We start from the raw sequence: 16,219 nt of genomic DNA, 5'->3' as shown, positions 1-16,219 counted from the left end.
AGGCATCACCATCCTGTCAGGATGGCCGAGTGGTCTAAGGCGCCAGACTTAAGGAGTGTTAGTCCTTGCTCTGCATCTGGCCTTGTGAATTCTGGTCCCTTTCTAGGGGCGTGGGTTCAAATCCCACTCCTGACATGTCTCCCTTTTTCCCCAAACAAACCTTCCCACACCCACACACTCCCCCAAATTTCACATCTTCTTGGAGAGGAGTCACTCCCCTTTCCCAAACATGGAAGAGTCCAACCCCTCGGTTTCAAAGATAAGGCTCAGGCATTTACAACAATCTTCAGACGCAAGTGCCCACTGGATCATCTTCCTCAGTCTCCTCCTGTGCTCCCCACCATCACACACACCATTCTTCAAACAATTACATTCACTCCGTCTCACATCAAAAGACACTGGACACTACAAAGGCTATGGGCCCTGCCAAGATTCTGGCACTGCTCCTGAACGCTGCTGCTCCACAACATGCCCTTCCTCGAGCCAAGTTCTCCCAGGACAGTGACAACACTGGGATCTACCTGGCCATCTGCCAAATTATCCAGGTATGTCCTGCACATAAAAAGCAGGACAAATCCAAATCAGCAAATTCCACTCCCGTCTATCTCTTCCCAATCCTCGGAAAAGTGATGGAAGGGCTCACCAACAGGGCTATCGAGCAGCACCTGCTCAGCAATAACCTGCTCAGTGACACCCAGTTTGGGATGCCCCAGGGTCACTCAGCTCCTGACCTCATTTTATTTGTGTCTGTGTGTGAGAGAGAGAGAGATTGTATGTGTTGGTGAGTGTGTGCGTGTGTGTGTGATAGAGAGGTTGGGTGTGTGTGTCTGTGTGTGGGTGTGAGAGAGAGTATGTGTGTGTGTGAGAGAGAGAGTGTGTGCCTGTGGGTATATGAGTTTGTGTGTGTGTTTGTATGTGTGTGTGAGAGAGAGTGTGAGTCCATTTGAGTGTGTGTGTGTGTGAGACAGAGAGAGTGTGTACGTTTGTGCTTGTCTGTGAGTGTGAGAGTGAGTGCAGGTGTGTGTGTGTGAGTGTGTGAGAGAGCGAATGTGTGTCTGTGTGAGAGAGAGTGTCTGTGTGAGAGAAAATGTGTGTGTGAGAGAGTGAGTGTGTGTGAGAGGGAGAGAGAGTGTGTGTGTGTGTGTGTGTGTGTTTGTGTGTGAGGGAGAGAGTGCGTATGTGGGTGTGTGTGAGAGAGGGTGTGTTTGTGTGTGGGTGTGAGAGACAGACAGAGAGTGCGTGTGTGTGTGTGAGAGAGAGAGATTGTGAGTGCATGTGAGTGTGTGTGTGTGAGAGAGAGTGTGTGTGAGAGAGAGTGTGAGTGCAGGTGTTTGTGTGTGTGAGTGGGAATGCTTATGTTTGAGTGTGTGAGAGAGAGTGTGCGTGTGTGAGAGTGTGTGTTTGTGTGTGTGAGAGAGAGTGTGTGTGTGTGTTGGAGAGAGTATGTGTGTGTGGGAGAGAGAGAGAGAGAATTTGTGCTTGTGTGGGGTATGAGAGACAGAAAGGGATTGTGAGTGTGTGTGAACGAATGTGTGTGCGTGCTTGTGAGATGGAGAGTGTGAGTGTGTGTGAGAGAGAGAGAGTGTATGTATATGCATGTGAGAGCGATTGTGTGTGTGAGAGAGGGTTTGTGTGTGTGTGTGTGTGAGAGAGAGTGTTTGTGTGTGTGTGTGTGTGTGTGTGAGAGAGAGAGAGACTGTGTATGAGGAATTGTTGCTGAGTGTGAATGCAAGTGAGCTGCAAAAATGCGGAATTGCATTTTTGTGTCTGCACAAGTGCATGGTGACTAATTGTACAGAGTGAGAAAGAGATCGGGAAGGCTTGGCTCAGCAGCTTGTCAGGATGGCCGAGTGGTCTAAGGCGCCAGACTCAAGGAGCGTTAATCCTTGCTCTGCATCTGGACTTGTGAATTCTGGTCCCTTTCTAGGGGCGTGGGTTCAAATCCCACTCCTGACATGTCTCCCTTTTTCCCCAAACAAACCTTCCCACACCCACACACTCCCCCAAATTTCACATCTTCTTGGAGAGGAGTCACTCCCCCTTCCCAAACATGGAAGAGTCCAACCCCTCGGTTTCAAAGATAAGGCTCAGGCATTTACAACAATCTTCAGACGCAAGTGCCCACTGGATCATCTTCCTCAGTCTCCTCCTGTGCTCCCCACCATCACACACACCATTCTTCAAACAATTACATTCACTCCGTCTCACATAAAGAGACACTGGACACTACAAAGGCTATGGGCCCTGCCAAGATTCTGGCACTGCTCCTGAACGCTGCTGCTCCACAACATGCCCTTCCTCGAGCCAAGTTCTCCCAGGACAGTGACAACACTGGGATCTACCTGGCCATCTGCCAAATTATCCAGGTATGTCCTGCACATAAAAAGCAGGACAAATCCAACTCAGCCAATTCCACTCCCGTCTATCTCTTCCCAATCCTCGGAAAAGTGATGGAAGGGCTCACCAACAGGGCTATCGAGCAGCACCTGCTCAGCAATAACCTGCTCAGCGACACCCAGTTTGGGATCCCCCAGGGTCACTCAGCTCCTGACCTCATTTTGTTTGTGCCTGTGTGAGAGAGAGAGAGAGAGAGAAAGTCTGTGTGAGTGTGTGAATGTGAGAGTGAGAGACAGTGTGTGTAAGCGCGTGAGAGAGGAAGCCTTTATGTGTGTGTGTGAGAGTTGTATATGTCTGTGTGTGTGTGTGTGTGTGTGTGTGTGTGTGTTTGTGTGGGTGGAGTGTGTGTGTCTGAGAAAGTGAGTGTGTGGGTGTTTGTGTCTGCGAGAGACAGAGAGTGTGTGGGTGTATGATTGTGTGAGCATGTATGTGTGTGACAGAGAGAGAGGGAGAATTTGTATGTGTGTGAGAGTGTGTTTGTGTGTGAGAGAGAATGTGTGTGAGAGAGAGAGTGTGTGTGTGTGAGGGAGAGAATGTGTGTGTGAGAGAGAGAGCGAAAGTGTGTGTATATGAGGGAGAGTGTGTGAGTGTGTGTGTGTGAGGGAGTGTGTGTGTGTGTGTGTGAGAGAGAGAGTGAGTGTGTCAGCATGCATGTGTGTGACAGAGAGAGGGAGAATTTGTATGTGTGTGAGAGAGTATGTTTGAGTGTGTGTGTGTGTGAGAGAGAGTGTGTGTGTGCATGTGAGAGAGTGAGTGTATGTGTGAGAGAGAGAGAGAATGTGTGTGTGTGTGAGAGAGAGAGAGAGAGAGGGAGATTTTGTGTGTGTGAGAGAGTGTGTTTGTCTGTGTGAGAGAGAGTGAGTGTGAGTGCATGTCGGTGTGTGTGTGAAAGAGAGAGAGAGAATTTGTTTGTGCGTGAGAGAGAGTCTTATTTTTGTGAGAGAGTGTGTTTGTGTGTGAGTGAGACAGAAAGAGTGAGAGTGTGTGTGATAGAGAGTGTGTGTTTGTGTGCGCATGTGAGAGAGTGTGTGTGTGAAAGAGAGAAAGGGTGTGCGTGTGTGTGTGTGAGTGTGTGTGTGAGAGACTGAGAGTGTGTATGATAGAGAGTGTGTGTTTGTCTGTTCATGTGAGAGAGAATGTGTTAATGTGTGTGAGAGATAGAGAGGGAGTGAGAATTTGTGTGTGTGAGAGAAACTGAGAGTGTGAGTGTGTGTGTGAAAGAGAGAGACAATTTGTGTATGTGTGTGAGAGAGATTGTGTGTGTGTGTGTGTGTGTGAGAGAGAGTGTGTGTGTGTGTGTGTGTGTGTGTGAGAGAGAGAGAGACTGTGTATGAGGAATTGTTGTTGAGTGTGAATGCAAGTGAGCTGCAGAAATGCGGAATTGCATTTTGTGTCTGCACAAGGGCATGGTGACTAACTGTGCAGAGTGAGAAAGAGATCGGGAAGGCGGGACTCAGCAACTTGTCAGGATGGCCGAGTGGTCTAAGGCGCCAGACTTAAGGAGTGTTAGTCCTTGCTCTGCATCTGGCCTTGTGAATTCTGGTCCCTTTCTAGGGGCGTGGGTTCAAATCCCACTCCTGACATGTCTCCCTTTTTCCCCAAACAAACCTTCCCACACCCACACACTCCCCCCAAATTTCACATCTTCTTGGAGAGGAGTCACTCCCCTTTCCCAAACATGGAAGAGTCCAACCCCTCGGTTTCAAAGATAAGGCTCAGGCATTTACAACAATCTTCAGACGCAAGTGCCCACTGGATCATCTTCCTCAGTCTCCTCCTGTGCTCCCCACCATCACACACACCATTCTTCAAACAATTACATTCACTCCGTCTCACATCAAGAGACACTGGACACTACAAAGGCTATGGGCCCTGCCAAGATTCTGGCACTGCTCCTGAACGCTGCTGCTCCACAACATGCCCTTCCTCGAGCCAAGTTCTCCCAGGACAGTGACAACACTGGGATCTACCTGGCCATCTGCCAAATTATCCAGGTATGTCCTGCACATAAAAAGCAGGACAAATCCAACTCAGCCAATTCCACTCCCGTCTATCTCTTCCCAATCCTCGGAAAAGTGATGGAAGGGCTCACCAACAGGGCTATCGAGCAGCACCTGCTCAGCAATAACCTGCTCAGCGACACCCAGTTTGGGATCCCCCAGGGTCACTCAGCTCCTGACCTCATTTTGTTTGTGCCTGTGTGAGAGAGAGAGAGAGAGAGAAAGTCTGTGTGAGTGTGTGAATGTGAGAGTGAGAGACAGTGTGTGTAAGCGCGTGAGAGAGGAAGCCTTTATGTGTGTGTGTGAGAGTTGTATATGTCTGTGTGTGTGTGTGTGTGTGTGTGTGTTTGTGTGTTTGTGTGGGTGGAGTGTGTGTGTCTGAGAAAGTGAGTGTGTGGGTGTTTGTGTCTGCGAGAGACAGAGAGTGTGTGGGTGTATGATTGTGTGAGCATGTATGTGTGTGACAGAGAGAGAGGGAGAATTTGTATGTGTGTGAGAGTGTGTTTGTGTGTGAGAGAGAATGTGTGTGAGAGAGAGTGTGTGTGTGTGAGGGAGAGAATGTGTGTGTGAGAGAGAGAGCGAAAGTGTGTGTATATGAGGGAGAGTGTGTGAGTGTGTGTGTGTGAGGGAGTGTGTGTGTGTGTGTGTGTGAGAGAGAGAGTGAGTGTGTCAGCATGCATGTGTGTGACAGAGAGAGGGAGAATTTGTATGTGTGTGAGAGAGTATGTTTGAGTGTGTGTGTGTGTGAGAGAGTGTGTGTGTGCATGTGAGAGAGTGAGTGTATGTGTGAGAGAGAGAGAGAATGTGTGTGTGTGTGAGAGAGAGAGAGAGAGAGGGAGATTTTGTGTGTGTGAGAGAGTGTGTTTGTCTGTGTGAGAGAGAGTGAGTGTGAGTGCATGTCGGTGTGTGTGTGAAAGAGAGAGAGAGAATTTGTTTGTGCGTGAGAGAGAGTCTTATTTTTGTGAGAGAGTGTGTTTGTGTGTGAGTGAGACAGAAAGAGTGAGAGTGTGTGTGATAGAGAGTGTGTGTTTGTGTGCGCATGTGAGAGAGTGTGTGTGTGAAAGAGAGAAAGGGTGTGCGTGTGTGTGTGTGAGTGTGTGTGTGAGAGACTGAGAGTGTGTATGATAGAGAGTGTGTGTTTGTCTGTTCATGTGAGAGAGAATGTGTTAATGTGTGTGAGAGATAGAGAGGGAGTGAGAATTTGTGTGTGTGAGAGAAACTGAGAGTGTGAGTGTGTGTGTGAAAGAGAGAGACAATTTGTGTGTGTGTGTGAGAGAGATTGTGTGTGTGTGTGTGTGTGTGAGAGAGAGAGTGTGTGAGAGAGAGACAGACTCTATATGAGGGATTGTTGTTGAGTGTGAATGCAAGGGAGCTGCAGAAATGCGGAATTGTATTTTGTGTCTGCACAAGGGCAAGGTGACTAACTGTGCAGAGTGAGAAAGAGAGCGGGCATCACCATCCTGTCAGGATGGCCGAGTGGTCTAAGGCGCCAGACTTAAGGAGTGTTAGTCCTTGCTCTGCATCTGGCCTTGTGAATTCTGGTCCCTTTCTAGAGGCGTGGGTTCAAATCCCACTCCTGACATGTCTCCCTTTTTCCCCAAACAAACCTTCCCACACCCACACACTCCCCCAAATTTCACATCTTCTTGGAGAGGAGTCACTCCCCCTTCCCAAACATGGAAGAGTCCAACCCCTCGGTTTCAAAGATAAGGCTCAGGCATTTACAACAATCTTCAGACGCAAGTGCCCACTGGATCATCTTCCTCAGTCTCCTCCTGTGCTCCCCACCATCACACACACCATTCTTCAAACAATTACATTCACTCCGTCTCACATCAAAAGACACTGGACACTACAAAGGCTATGGGCCCTGCCAAGATTCTGGCACTGCTCCTGAACGCTGCTGCTCCACAACATGCCCTTCCTCGAGCCAAGTTCTCCCAGGACAGTGACAACACTGGGATCTACCTGGCCATCTGCCAAATTATCCAGGTATGTCCTGCACATAAAAAGCAGGACAAATCCAAATCAGCAATTCCACTCCCGTCTATCTCTTCCCAATCCTCGGAAAAGTGATGGAAGGGCTCACCAACAGGGCTATCGAGCAGCACCTGCTCAGCAATAACCTGCTCAGTGACACCCAGTTTGGGATGCCCCAGGGTCACTCAGCTCCTGACCTCATTTTATTTGTGTCTGTGTGTGAGAGGGAGAGAGATTGTATGTGTTGGTGAGTGTGTGCGTGTGTGTGTGATAGAGAGGTTGGGTGTGTGTGTCTGTGTGTGGGTGTGAGAGAGAGTATGTGTGTGTGTGAGAGAGAGAGTGTGTGCCTGTGGGTATATGAGTTTGTGTGTGTGTTTGTATGTGTGTGTGAGAGAGATTGTGAGTCCATTTGAGTGTGTGTGTGTGTGAGACAGAGAGAGTGTGTACGTTTGTGCTTGTCTGTGAGTGTGAGAGTGAGTGCAGGTGTGTGTGTGTGAGTGTGTGAGAGAGCGAGTGTGTGTCTGTGTGAGAGAGAGTGTCTGTGTGAGAGAAAATGTGTGTGTGAGAGAGTGTGTGTGTGTGAGAGGGAGAGAGAGAGTGTGTGTGTGTGTGTGTGTGTGTTTGTGTGTGAGGGAGAGAGTGCGTATGTGGGTGTGTGTGAGAGAGGGTGTGTTGTGTGTGGGTGTGTGAGACAGACAGAGAGTGCGTGTGTGTGTGTGAGAGAGAGAGATTGTGAGTGCATGTGAGTGTGTGTGTGTGAGAGAGAGTGTGTGTGAGAGAGAGTGTGAGTGCAGGTGTTTGTGTGTGTGAGTGGGAATGCTTATGTATGAGTGTGTGAGAGAGAGTGTGCGTGTGTGAGAGTGTGTGTTTGTGTGTGTGAGAGAGAGTGTGTGTGTGTGTTGGAGAGAGTATGTGTGTGTGGTAGAGAGAGAGAGAGAATTTGTGCTTGTGTGGGGTATGAGAGACAGAAAGGGATTGTGAGTGTGTGTGAACGAATGTGTGTGCGTGCTTGTGAGATGGAGAGTGTGAGTGTGTGTGAGAGAGAGAGAGTGTATGTATATGCATGTGAGAGCGATTGTGTGTGTGAGAGAGGGTTTGTGTGTGTGTGTGTGTGAGTGTGAGAGAGTGTTTGTGTGTGTGTGTGTGTGTGTGTGTGTGAGAGAGAGAGAGACTGTGTATGAGGAATTGTTGCTGAGTGTGAATGCAAGTGAGCTGCAAAATGCGGAATTGCATTTTTGTGTCTGCACAAGTGCATGGTGACTAATTGTACAGAGTGAGAAAGAGATCGGGAAGGCTTGGCTCAGCAGCTTGTCAGGATGGCCGAGTGGTCTAAGGCGCCAGACTCAAGGAGCGTTAATCCTTGCTCTGCATCTGGCCTTGTGAATTCTGGTCCCTTTCTAGGGGCGTGGGTTCAAATCCCACTCCTGACATGTCTCCCTTTTTCCCCAAACAAACCTTCCCACACCCACACACTCCCCCAAATTTCACATCTTCTTGGAGAGGAGTCACTCCCCCTTCCCAAACATGGAAGAGTCCAACCCCTCGGTTTCAAAGATAAGGCTCAGGCATTTACAACAATCTTCAGACGCAAGTGCCCACTGGATCATCTTCCTCAGTCTCCTCCTGTGCTCCCCACCATCACACACACCATTCTTCAAACAATTACATTCACTCCGTCTCACATCAAGAGACACTGGACACTACAAAGGCTATGGGCCCTGCCAAGATTCTGGCACTGCTCCTGAACGCTGCTGCTCCACAACATGCCCTTCCTCGAGCCAAGTTCTCCCAGGACAGTGACAACACTGGGATCTACCTGGCCATCTGCCAAATTATCCAGGTATGTCCTGCACATAAAAAGCAGGACAAATCCAACTCAGCCAATTCCACTCCCGTCTATCTCTTCCCAATCCTCGGAAAAGTGATGGAAGGGCTCACCAACAGGGCTATCGAGCAGCACCTGCTCAGCAATAACCTGCTCAGCGACACCCAGTTTGGGATCCCCCAGGGTCACTCAGCTCCTGACCTCATTTTGTTTGTGCCTGTGTGAGAGAGAGAGAGAGAGAGAAAGTCTGTGTGAGTGTGTGAATGTGAGAGTGAGAGACAGTGTGTGTAAGCGCGTGAGAGAGGAAGCCTTTATGTGTGTGTGTGAGAGTTGTATATGTCTGTGTGTGTGTGTGTGTGTGTGTTTGTGGTGGGTGGAGTGTGTGTGTCTGAGAAAGTGAGTGTGTGGGTGTTTGTGTCTGCGAGAGACAGAGAGTGTGTGGGTGTATGATTGTGTGAGCATGTATGTGTGTGACAGAGAGAGAGGGAGAATTTGTATGTGTGTGAGAGTGTGTTTGTGTGTGAGAGAGAATGTGTGTGAGAGAGAGAGTGTGTGTGTGTGAGGGAGAGAATGTGTGTGTGTGAGAGAGAGCGAAAGTGTGTGTATATGAGGGAGAGTGTGTGAGTGTGTGTGTGTGAGGGAGTGTGTGTGTGTGTGTGAGAGAGAGAGTGAGTGTGTCAGCATGCATGTGTGTGACAGAGAGAGGGAGAATTTGTATGTGTGTGAGAGAGTATGTTTGAGTGTGTGTGTGTGAGAGAGAGTGTGTGTGTGCATGTGAGAGAGTGAGTGTATGTGTGAGAGAGAGAGAGAATGTGTGTGTGTGTGAGAGAGAGAGAGAGAGAGGGAGATTTTGTGTGTGTGAGAGAGTGTGTTTGTCTGTGTGAGAGAGAGTGAGTGTGAGTGCATGTCGGTGTGTGTGTGAAAGAGAGAGAGAGAATTTGTTTGTGCGTGAGAGAGAGTCTTATTTTTGTGAGAGAGTGTGTTTGTGTGTGAGTGAGACAGAAAGAGTGAGAGTGTGTGTGATAGAGAGTGTGTGTTTGTGTGTGCGCATGTGAGAGAGTGTGTGTGTGAAAGAGAGAAAGGGTGTGCGTGTGTGTGTGTGAGTGTGTGTGTGAGAGACTGAGAGTGTGTATGATAGAGAGTGTGTGTTTGTGTGTGTGAGAGAGAATGTGTTAATGTGTGTGAGAGATAGAGAGGGAGTGAGAATTTGTGTGTGTGAGAGAAACTGAGAGTGTGAGTGTGTGTGTGAAAGAGAGAGACAATTTGTGTATGTGTGTGAGAGAGATTGTGTGTGTGTGTGTGTGTGAGAGAGAGTGTTTGTGTGTGTGTGTGTGTGTGTGTGTGAGAGAGAGAGAGACTGTGTATGAGGAATTGTTGTTGAGTGTGAATGCAAGTGAGCTGCAAAAATGCGGAATTGCATTTTTGTGTCTGCACAAGTGCATGGTGACTAATTGTGCAGAGTGAGAAAGAGATCGGGAAGGCGGGACTCAGCAACTTGTCAGGATGGCCGAGTGGTCTAAGGCGCCAGACTTAAGGAGTGTTAATCCTTGCTCTGCATCTGGACTTGTGAATTCTGGTCCCTTTCTAGGGGCGTGGGTTCAAATCCCACTCCTGACATATCTCCCTTTTTCCCCAAACAAACCTTCCCACACCCACACACTCCCCCAAATTTCACATCTTCTTGGAGAGGAGTCACTCCCCTTTCCCAAACATGGAAGAGTCCAACCCCTCGGTTTCAAAGATAAGGCTCAGGCATTTACAACAATCTTCAGACGCAAGTGCCCACTGGATCATCTTCCTCAGTCTCCTCCTGTGCTCCCCACCATCACACACACCATTCTTCAAACAATTACATTCACTCCGTCTCACATCAAGAGACACTGGACACTACAAAGGCTATGGGCCCTGCCAAGATTCTGGCACTGCTCCTGAACGCTGCTGCTCCACAACATGCCCTTCCTCGAGCCAAGTTCTCCCAGGACAGTGACAACACTGGGATCTACCTGGCCATCTGCCAAATTATCCAGGTATGTCCTGCACATAAAAAGCAGGACAAATCCAACTCAGCCAATTCCACTCCCGTCTATCTCTTCCCAATCCTCGGAAAAGTGATGGAAGGGCTCACCAACAGGGCTATCGAGCAGCACCTGCTCAGCAATAACCTGCTCAGCGACACCCAGTTTGGGATCCCCAGGGTCACTCAGCTCCTGACCTCATTTTGTTTGTGCCTGTGTGAGAGAGAGAGAGAGAGAGAAAGTCTGTGTGAGTGTGTGAATGTGAGAGTGAGAGACAGTGTGTGTAAGCGCGTGAGAGAGGAAGCCTTTATGTGTGTGTGTGAGAGTTGTATATGTCTGTGTGTGTGTGTGTGTGTGTGTGTTGTGTGTTTGTGTGGGTGGAGTGTGTGTGTCTGTGAGAAAGTGAGTGTGTGGGTGTTTGTGTCTGCGAGAGACAGAGAGTGTGTGGGTGTATGATTGTGTGAGCATGTATGTGTGTGACAGAGAGAGAGGGAGAATTTGTATGTGTGTGAGAGTGTGTTTGTGTGTGAGAGAGAGAGTGTGTGTGAGAGAGAGAGTGTGTGTGTGTGAGGGAGAGAATGTGTGTGTGAGAGAGAGAGCGAAAGTGTGTGTATATGAGGGAGAGTGTGTGAGTGTGTGTGTGTGAGGGAGTGTGTGTGTGTGTGTGTGAGAGAGAGAGTGAGTGTGTCAGCATGCATGTGTGTGACAGAGAGAGGGAGAATTTGTATGTGTGTGAGAGAGTATGTTTGAGTGTGTGTGTGTGTGAGAGAGAGTGTGTGTGTGCATGTGAGAGAGTGAGTGTATGTGTGAGAGAGAGAGAGAATGTGTGTGTGTGTGAGAGAGAGAGAGAGAGAGAGAGGGAGATTTTGTGTGTGTGAGAGAGTGTGTTTGTCTGTGTGAGAGAGAGTGAGTGTGAGTGCATGTCGGTGTGTGTGTGAAAGAGAGAGAGAGAATTTGTTTGTGCGTGAGAGAGAGTCTTATTTTTGTGAGAGAGTGTGTTTGTGTGTGAGTGAGACAGAAAGAGTGAGAGTGTGTGTGATAGAGAGTGTGTGTTTGTGTGCGCATGTGAGAGAGTGTGTGTGTGAAAGAGAGAAAGGGTGTGCGTGTGTGTGTGTGAGTGTGTGTGTGAGAGACTGAGAGTGTGTATGATAGAGAGTGTGTGTTTGTCTGTTCATGTGAGAGAGAATGTGTTAATGTGTGTGAGAGATAGAGAGGGAGTGAGAATTTGTGTGTGTGAGAGAAACTGAGAGTGTGAGTGTGTGTGTGAAGAGAGAGACAATTTGTGTATGTGTGTGAGAGAGATTGTGTGTGTGTGTTGTGTGTGTGAGAGAGAGAGTGTGTGAGAGAGAGACAGACTCTATATGAGGGATTGTTGTTGAGTGTGAATGCAAGGGAGCTGCAGAAATGCGGAATTGTATTTTGTGTCTGCACAAGGGCAAGGTGACTAACTGTGCAGAGTGAGAAAGAGAGCGGGCATCACCATCCTGTCAGGATGGCCGAGTGGTCTAAGGCGCCAGACTTAAGGAGTGTTAGTCCTTGCTCTGCATCTGGCCTTGTGAATTCTGGTCCCTTTCTAGGGGCGTGGGTTCAAATCCCACTCCTGACATGTCTCCCTTTTTCCCCAAACAAACCTTCCCACACCCACACACTCCCCCCAAATTTCACATCTTCTTGGAGAGGAGTCACTCCCCCTTCCCAAACATGGAAGAGTCCAACCCCTCGGTTTCAAAGATAAGGCTCAGGCATTTACAACAATCTTCAGACGCAAGTGCCCACTGGATCATCTTCCTCAGTCTCCTCCTGTGCTCCCCACCATCACACACACCATTCTTCAAACAATTACATTCACTCCGTCTCACATCAAAAGACACTGGACACTACAAAGGCTATGGGCCCTGCCAAGATTCTGGCACTGCTCCTGAACGCTGCTGCTCCACAACATGCCCTTCCTCGAGCCAAGTTCTCCCAGGACAGTGACAACACTGGGATCTACCTGGCCATCTGCCAAATTATCCAGGTATGTCCTGCACATAAAAAGCAGGACAAATCCAAATCAGCAATTCCACTCCCGTCTATCTCTTCCCAATCCTCGGAAAAGTGATGGAAGGGCTCACCAACAGGGCTATCGAGCAGCACCTGCTCAGCAATAACCTGCTCAGTGACACCCAGTTTGGGATGCCCCAGGGTCACTCAGCTCCTGACCTCATTTTGTTTGTGTCTGTGTGTGAGAGAGAGAGAGATTGTATGTGTTGGTGAGTGTGTGCGTGTGTGTGTGAAGAGAGGTTGGGTGTGTGTGTTGTGTGTGGGTGTGAGAGAGAGTATGTGTGTGTGTGAGAGAGAGAGTGTGTGCCTGTGGGTATATGAGTTTGTGTGTGTGTTTGTATGTGTGTGTGAGAGAGAGATTGTGAGTCCATTTGAGTGTGTGTGTGTGTGAGACAGAGAGAGTGTGTACGTTTGTGCTTGTCTGTGAGTGTGAGAGTGAGTGCAGGTGTGTGTGTGTGAGTGTGTGAGAGAGCGAATGTGTGTCTGTGTGAGAGAGAGTGTCTGTGTGAGAGAAAATGTGTGTGTGAGAGAGTGAGTGTGTGTGAGAGGGAGAGAGAGAGTGTGTGTGTGTGTGTGTGTGTTTGTGTGTGAGGGAGAGAGTGCGTATGTGGGTGTGTGTGAGAGAGGGTGTGTGTTTGTGTGTGGGTGGGTGTGAGAGACAGACAGAGAGTGCGTGTGTGTGTGTGAGAGAGAGAGATTGTGAGTGCATGTGAGTGTGTGTGTGTGAGAGAGAGTGTGTGTGTGTGAGAGAGAGTGTGAGTGCAGGTGTTTGTGTGTGTGAGTGGGAATGCTTATGTATGAGTGTGTGAGAGAGAGTGTGCGTGTGTGAGAGTGTGTGTTTGTGTGTGTGAGAGAGTGTGTGTGTGTGTGTGTTGGAGAGAGTATGTGTGTGTGGGAGAGAGAGAGAGAGAATTTGTGCTTGTGTGGGGTATGAGAGACAGAAAGGGATTGTGTGTGTGTGTGAACGAATGTGTGTGCGTGCTTGTGAGATGGAGAGTGTGAGTGTGTGTGAGAGAGAGAGAGTGTATGTATATGCATGTGAGAGCGATTGTGTGTGTGAGAGAGGGTTTGTGTGTGTGTGTGTGTGAGAGAGAGTGTTTGTGTGTGTGTGTGTGTGTGTGTGTGTGAGAGAGAGAGAGACTGTGTATGAGGAATTGTTGTTGAGTGTGAATGCAAGTGAGCTGCAAAAATGCGGAATTGCATTTTTGTGTCTGCACAAGTGCATGGTGACTAATTGTACAGAGTGAGAAAGAGATCGGGAAGGCTTGGGTTAGCAGCCTGTCAGGATGGCCGAGTGGTCTAAGGCGCCAGACTCAAGGAGTGTTAATCCTTGCTCTGCATCTGGACTTGTGAATTCTGGTCCTTTTCTAGGGGCGTGGGTTCAAATCCCACTCCTGACATGTCTCCCTTTTTCCCCAAACAAACCTTCCCACACCACACACACTCCCCCCAAATTTCACATCTTCTTGGAGAGGAGTCACTCCCCTTCCCAAACATGGAAGAGTCCAACCCCTCGGTTTCAAAGATAAGGCTCAGGCATTTACAACAATCTTCAGACGCAAGTGCCCACTGGATCATCTTCCTCAGTCTCCTCCTGTGCTCCCCACCATCACACACACCATTCTTCAAACAATTACATTCACTCCGTCTCACATAAAGAGACACTGGACACTACAAAGGCTATGGGCCCTGCCAAGATTCTGGCACTGCTCCTGAACGCTGCTGCTCCACAACATGCCCTCCTCGAGCCAAGTTCTCCCAGGACAGTGACAACACTGGGATCTACCTGGCCATCTGCCAAATTATCCAGGTATGTCCTGCACATAAAAAGCAGGACAAATCCAAATCAGCCAATTCCACTCCCGTCTATCTCTTCCCAATCCTCGGAAAAGTGATGGAAGGGCTCACCAACAGGGCTATCGAGCAGCACCTGCTCAGCAATAACCTGCTCAGCGACACCCAGTTTGGGATCCCCCAGGGTCACTCAGCTCCTGACCTCATTTTGTTTGTGCCTGTGTGAGAGAGAGAGAGAGAGAGAAAGTCTGTGTGAGTGTGTGAATGTGAGAGTGAGAGACAGTGTGTGTAAGCGCGTGAGAGAGGAAGCCTTTATGTGTGTGTGTGAGAGTTGTATATGTCTGGTGTGTGGTGTGTGTGTGTGTTTGTGTGGGTGGTGTGTGTGTGTCTGAGAAAGTGAGTGTGTGGGTGTTTGTGTCTGCGAGAGACAGAGAGTGTGTGGGTGTATGATTGTGTGAGCATGTATGTGTGTGACAGAGAGAGAGGGAGAATTTGTATGTGTGTGAGAGTGTGTTTGTGTGTGAGTGAGAGAATGTGTGTGAGAGAGAGAGTGTGTGTGTGTGAGGGAGAGAATGTGTGTGTGAGAGAGAGAGCGAAAGTGTGTGTATATGAGGGAGAGTGTGTGAGTGTGTGTGTGTGAGGGAGTGTGTGTGTGTGTGTGTGAGAGAGAGAGTGAGTGTGTCAGCATGCATGTGTGTGACAGAGAGAGGGAGAATTTGTATGTGTGTGAGAGAGTATGTTTGAGTGTGTGTGTGTGAGAGAGAGTGTGTGTGTGCATGTGAGAGAGTGAGTGTATGTGTGAGAGAGAGAGAGAATGTGTGTGTGTGTGTGAGAGAGAGAGAGAGAGAGGGAGATTTTGTGTGTGTGAGAGAGTGTGTTTGTCTGTGTGAGAGAGAGTGAGTGTGAGTGCATGTCGGTTTGTGTGTGAAAGAGAGAGAGAGAATTTGTTTGTGCGTGAGAGAGAGTCTTATTTTTGTGAGAGAGTGTGTTTGTGTGTGAGTGAGACAGAAAGAGTGAGAGTGTGTGTGATAGAGAGTGTGTGTTTGTGTGCGCATGTGAGAGAGTGTGTGTGTGAAAGAGAGAAAGGGTGTGCGTGTGTGTGTGTGAGTGTGTGTGTGAGAGACTGAGAGTGTGTATGATAGAGAGTGTGTGTTTGTCTGTTCATGTGAGAGAGAATGTGTTAATGTGTGTGAGAGATAGAGAGGGAGTGAGAATTTGTGTGTGTGAGAGAAACTGAGAGTGTGAGTGTGTGTGTGAAAGAGAGAGACAATTTGTGTATGTGTGTGAGAGAGATTGTGTGTGTGTGTGTGTGTGTGAGATGTGTGTGTGAGAGAGTGTGTGTGTGAGAGAGAGACAGACTCTATATGAGGGATTGTTGTTGAGTGTGAATGCAAGGGAGCTGCAAAAATGCGGAATTGTATTTTGTGTCTGCACAAGGGCAAGGTGACTAACTGTGCAGAGTGAGAGAGAGAGCGGGCATCACCATCCTGTCAGGATGGCCGAGTGGTCTAAGGCGCCAGACTCAAGGAGTGTTAGTCCTTGCTCTGCATCTGGCCTTGTGAATTCTGGTCCCTTTCTAGGGGCGTGGGTTCAAATCCCACTCCTGACATGTCTCCCTTTTTCCCAAACAAACCTTCCCACACCCACACACTCCCCCCAAATTTCACATCTTCTTGGAGAGGAGTCACTCCCCCTTTCCCAAACATGGAAGAGTCCAACCCCTCGGTTTCAAAGATAAGGCTCAGGCATTTACAACAATCTTCAGACGCAAGTGCCCACTGGATCATCTTCCTCAGTCTCCTCCTGTGCTCCCCACCATCACACACACCATTCTTCAAACAATTACATTCACTCCGTCTCACATCAAGAGACACTGGACACTACAAAGGCTATGGGCCCTGCCAAGATTCTGGCACTGCTCCTGAACGCTGCTGCTCCACAACATGCCCTTCCTCGAGCCAAGTTCTCCCAGGACAGTGACAACACTGGGATCTACCTGGCCATCTGCCAAATTATCCAGGTATGTCCTGCACATAAAAAGCAGGACAAATCCAACTCAGCAATTCCACTCCCGTCTATCTCTTCCCAATCCTCGGAAAAGTGATGGAAGGGCTCACCAACAGGGCTATCGAGCAGCACCTGCTCAGCAATAACCTGCTCAGCAC

At 48.8% G+C, this 16,219-nt stretch overlaps 9 non-coding genes across 9 annotated transcripts; all 9 read left to right on the top strand.

The window, feature by feature from the left end:
• Positions 1 to 15: 15 nt before the first annotated feature.
• On the top strand, positions 16 to 135 carry trnal-uaa (transfer RNA leucine (anticodon UAA)). Its single transcript has 2 exons — positions 16 to 53; positions 90 to 135. It is a non-coding gene; the product is annotated as a tRNA-Leu (tRNA).
• A 1,701-nt stretch (positions 136 to 1,836) lies between these two features.
• On the top strand, positions 1,837 to 1,956 carry trnal-caa (transfer RNA leucine (anticodon CAA)). Its single transcript has 2 exons — positions 1,837 to 1,874; positions 1,911 to 1,956. It is a non-coding gene; the product is annotated as a tRNA-Leu (tRNA).
• Positions 1,957 to 3,860: 1,904 nt separating this feature from the next.
• Positions 3,861 to 3,980, top strand: trnal-uaa (transfer RNA leucine (anticodon UAA)). The gene is made up of 2 exons: positions 3,861 to 3,898; positions 3,935 to 3,980. It is a non-coding gene; the product is annotated as a tRNA-Leu (tRNA).
• A 1,879-nt stretch (positions 3,981 to 5,859) lies between these two features.
• On the top strand, positions 5,860 to 5,979 carry trnal-uaa (transfer RNA leucine (anticodon UAA)). Its single transcript has 2 exons — positions 5,860 to 5,897; positions 5,934 to 5,979. It is a non-coding gene; the product is annotated as a tRNA-Leu (tRNA).
• A 1,708-nt stretch (positions 5,980 to 7,687) lies between these two features.
• trnal-caa (transfer RNA leucine (anticodon CAA)) lies at positions 7,688 to 7,807 on the top strand. Its single transcript has 2 exons — positions 7,688 to 7,725; positions 7,762 to 7,807. It is a non-coding gene; the product is annotated as a tRNA-Leu (tRNA).
• A 1,892-nt stretch (positions 7,808 to 9,699) lies between these two features.
• On the top strand, positions 9,700 to 9,819 carry trnal-uaa (transfer RNA leucine (anticodon UAA)). The gene is made up of 2 exons: positions 9,700 to 9,737; positions 9,774 to 9,819. It is a non-coding gene; the product is annotated as a tRNA-Leu (tRNA).
• A 1,884-nt stretch (positions 9,820 to 11,703) lies between these two features.
• Positions 11,704 to 11,823, top strand: trnal-uaa (transfer RNA leucine (anticodon UAA)). Its single transcript has 2 exons — positions 11,704 to 11,741; positions 11,778 to 11,823. It is a non-coding gene; the product is annotated as a tRNA-Leu (tRNA).
• Positions 11,824 to 13,540: 1,717 nt separating this feature from the next.
• Positions 13,541 to 13,660, top strand: trnal-caa (transfer RNA leucine (anticodon CAA)). The gene is made up of 2 exons: positions 13,541 to 13,578; positions 13,615 to 13,660. It is a non-coding gene; the product is annotated as a tRNA-Leu (tRNA).
• Positions 13,661 to 15,543: 1,883 nt separating this feature from the next.
• On the top strand, positions 15,544 to 15,663 carry trnal-caa (transfer RNA leucine (anticodon CAA)). Its single transcript has 2 exons — positions 15,544 to 15,581; positions 15,618 to 15,663. It is a non-coding gene; the product is annotated as a tRNA-Leu (tRNA).
• The last annotated feature ends 556 nt before the right edge of the window (positions 15,664 to 16,219 follow it).

This window comes from Hemiscyllium ocellatum, unplaced genomic scaffold, assembly GCF_020745735.1.
Source record: "Hemiscyllium ocellatum isolate sHemOce1 unplaced genomic scaffold, sHemOce1.pat.X.cur. scaffold_3677_pat_ctg1, whole genome shotgun sequence".
Lineage (NCBI taxonomy): Eukaryota > Metazoa > Chordata > Chondrichthyes > Orectolobiformes > Hemiscylliidae > Hemiscyllium > Hemiscyllium ocellatum.
The sequence above is the reverse complement of the archived record's forward strand: the minus strand, read 5'-3'. Positions and strand labels throughout refer to the sequence as shown.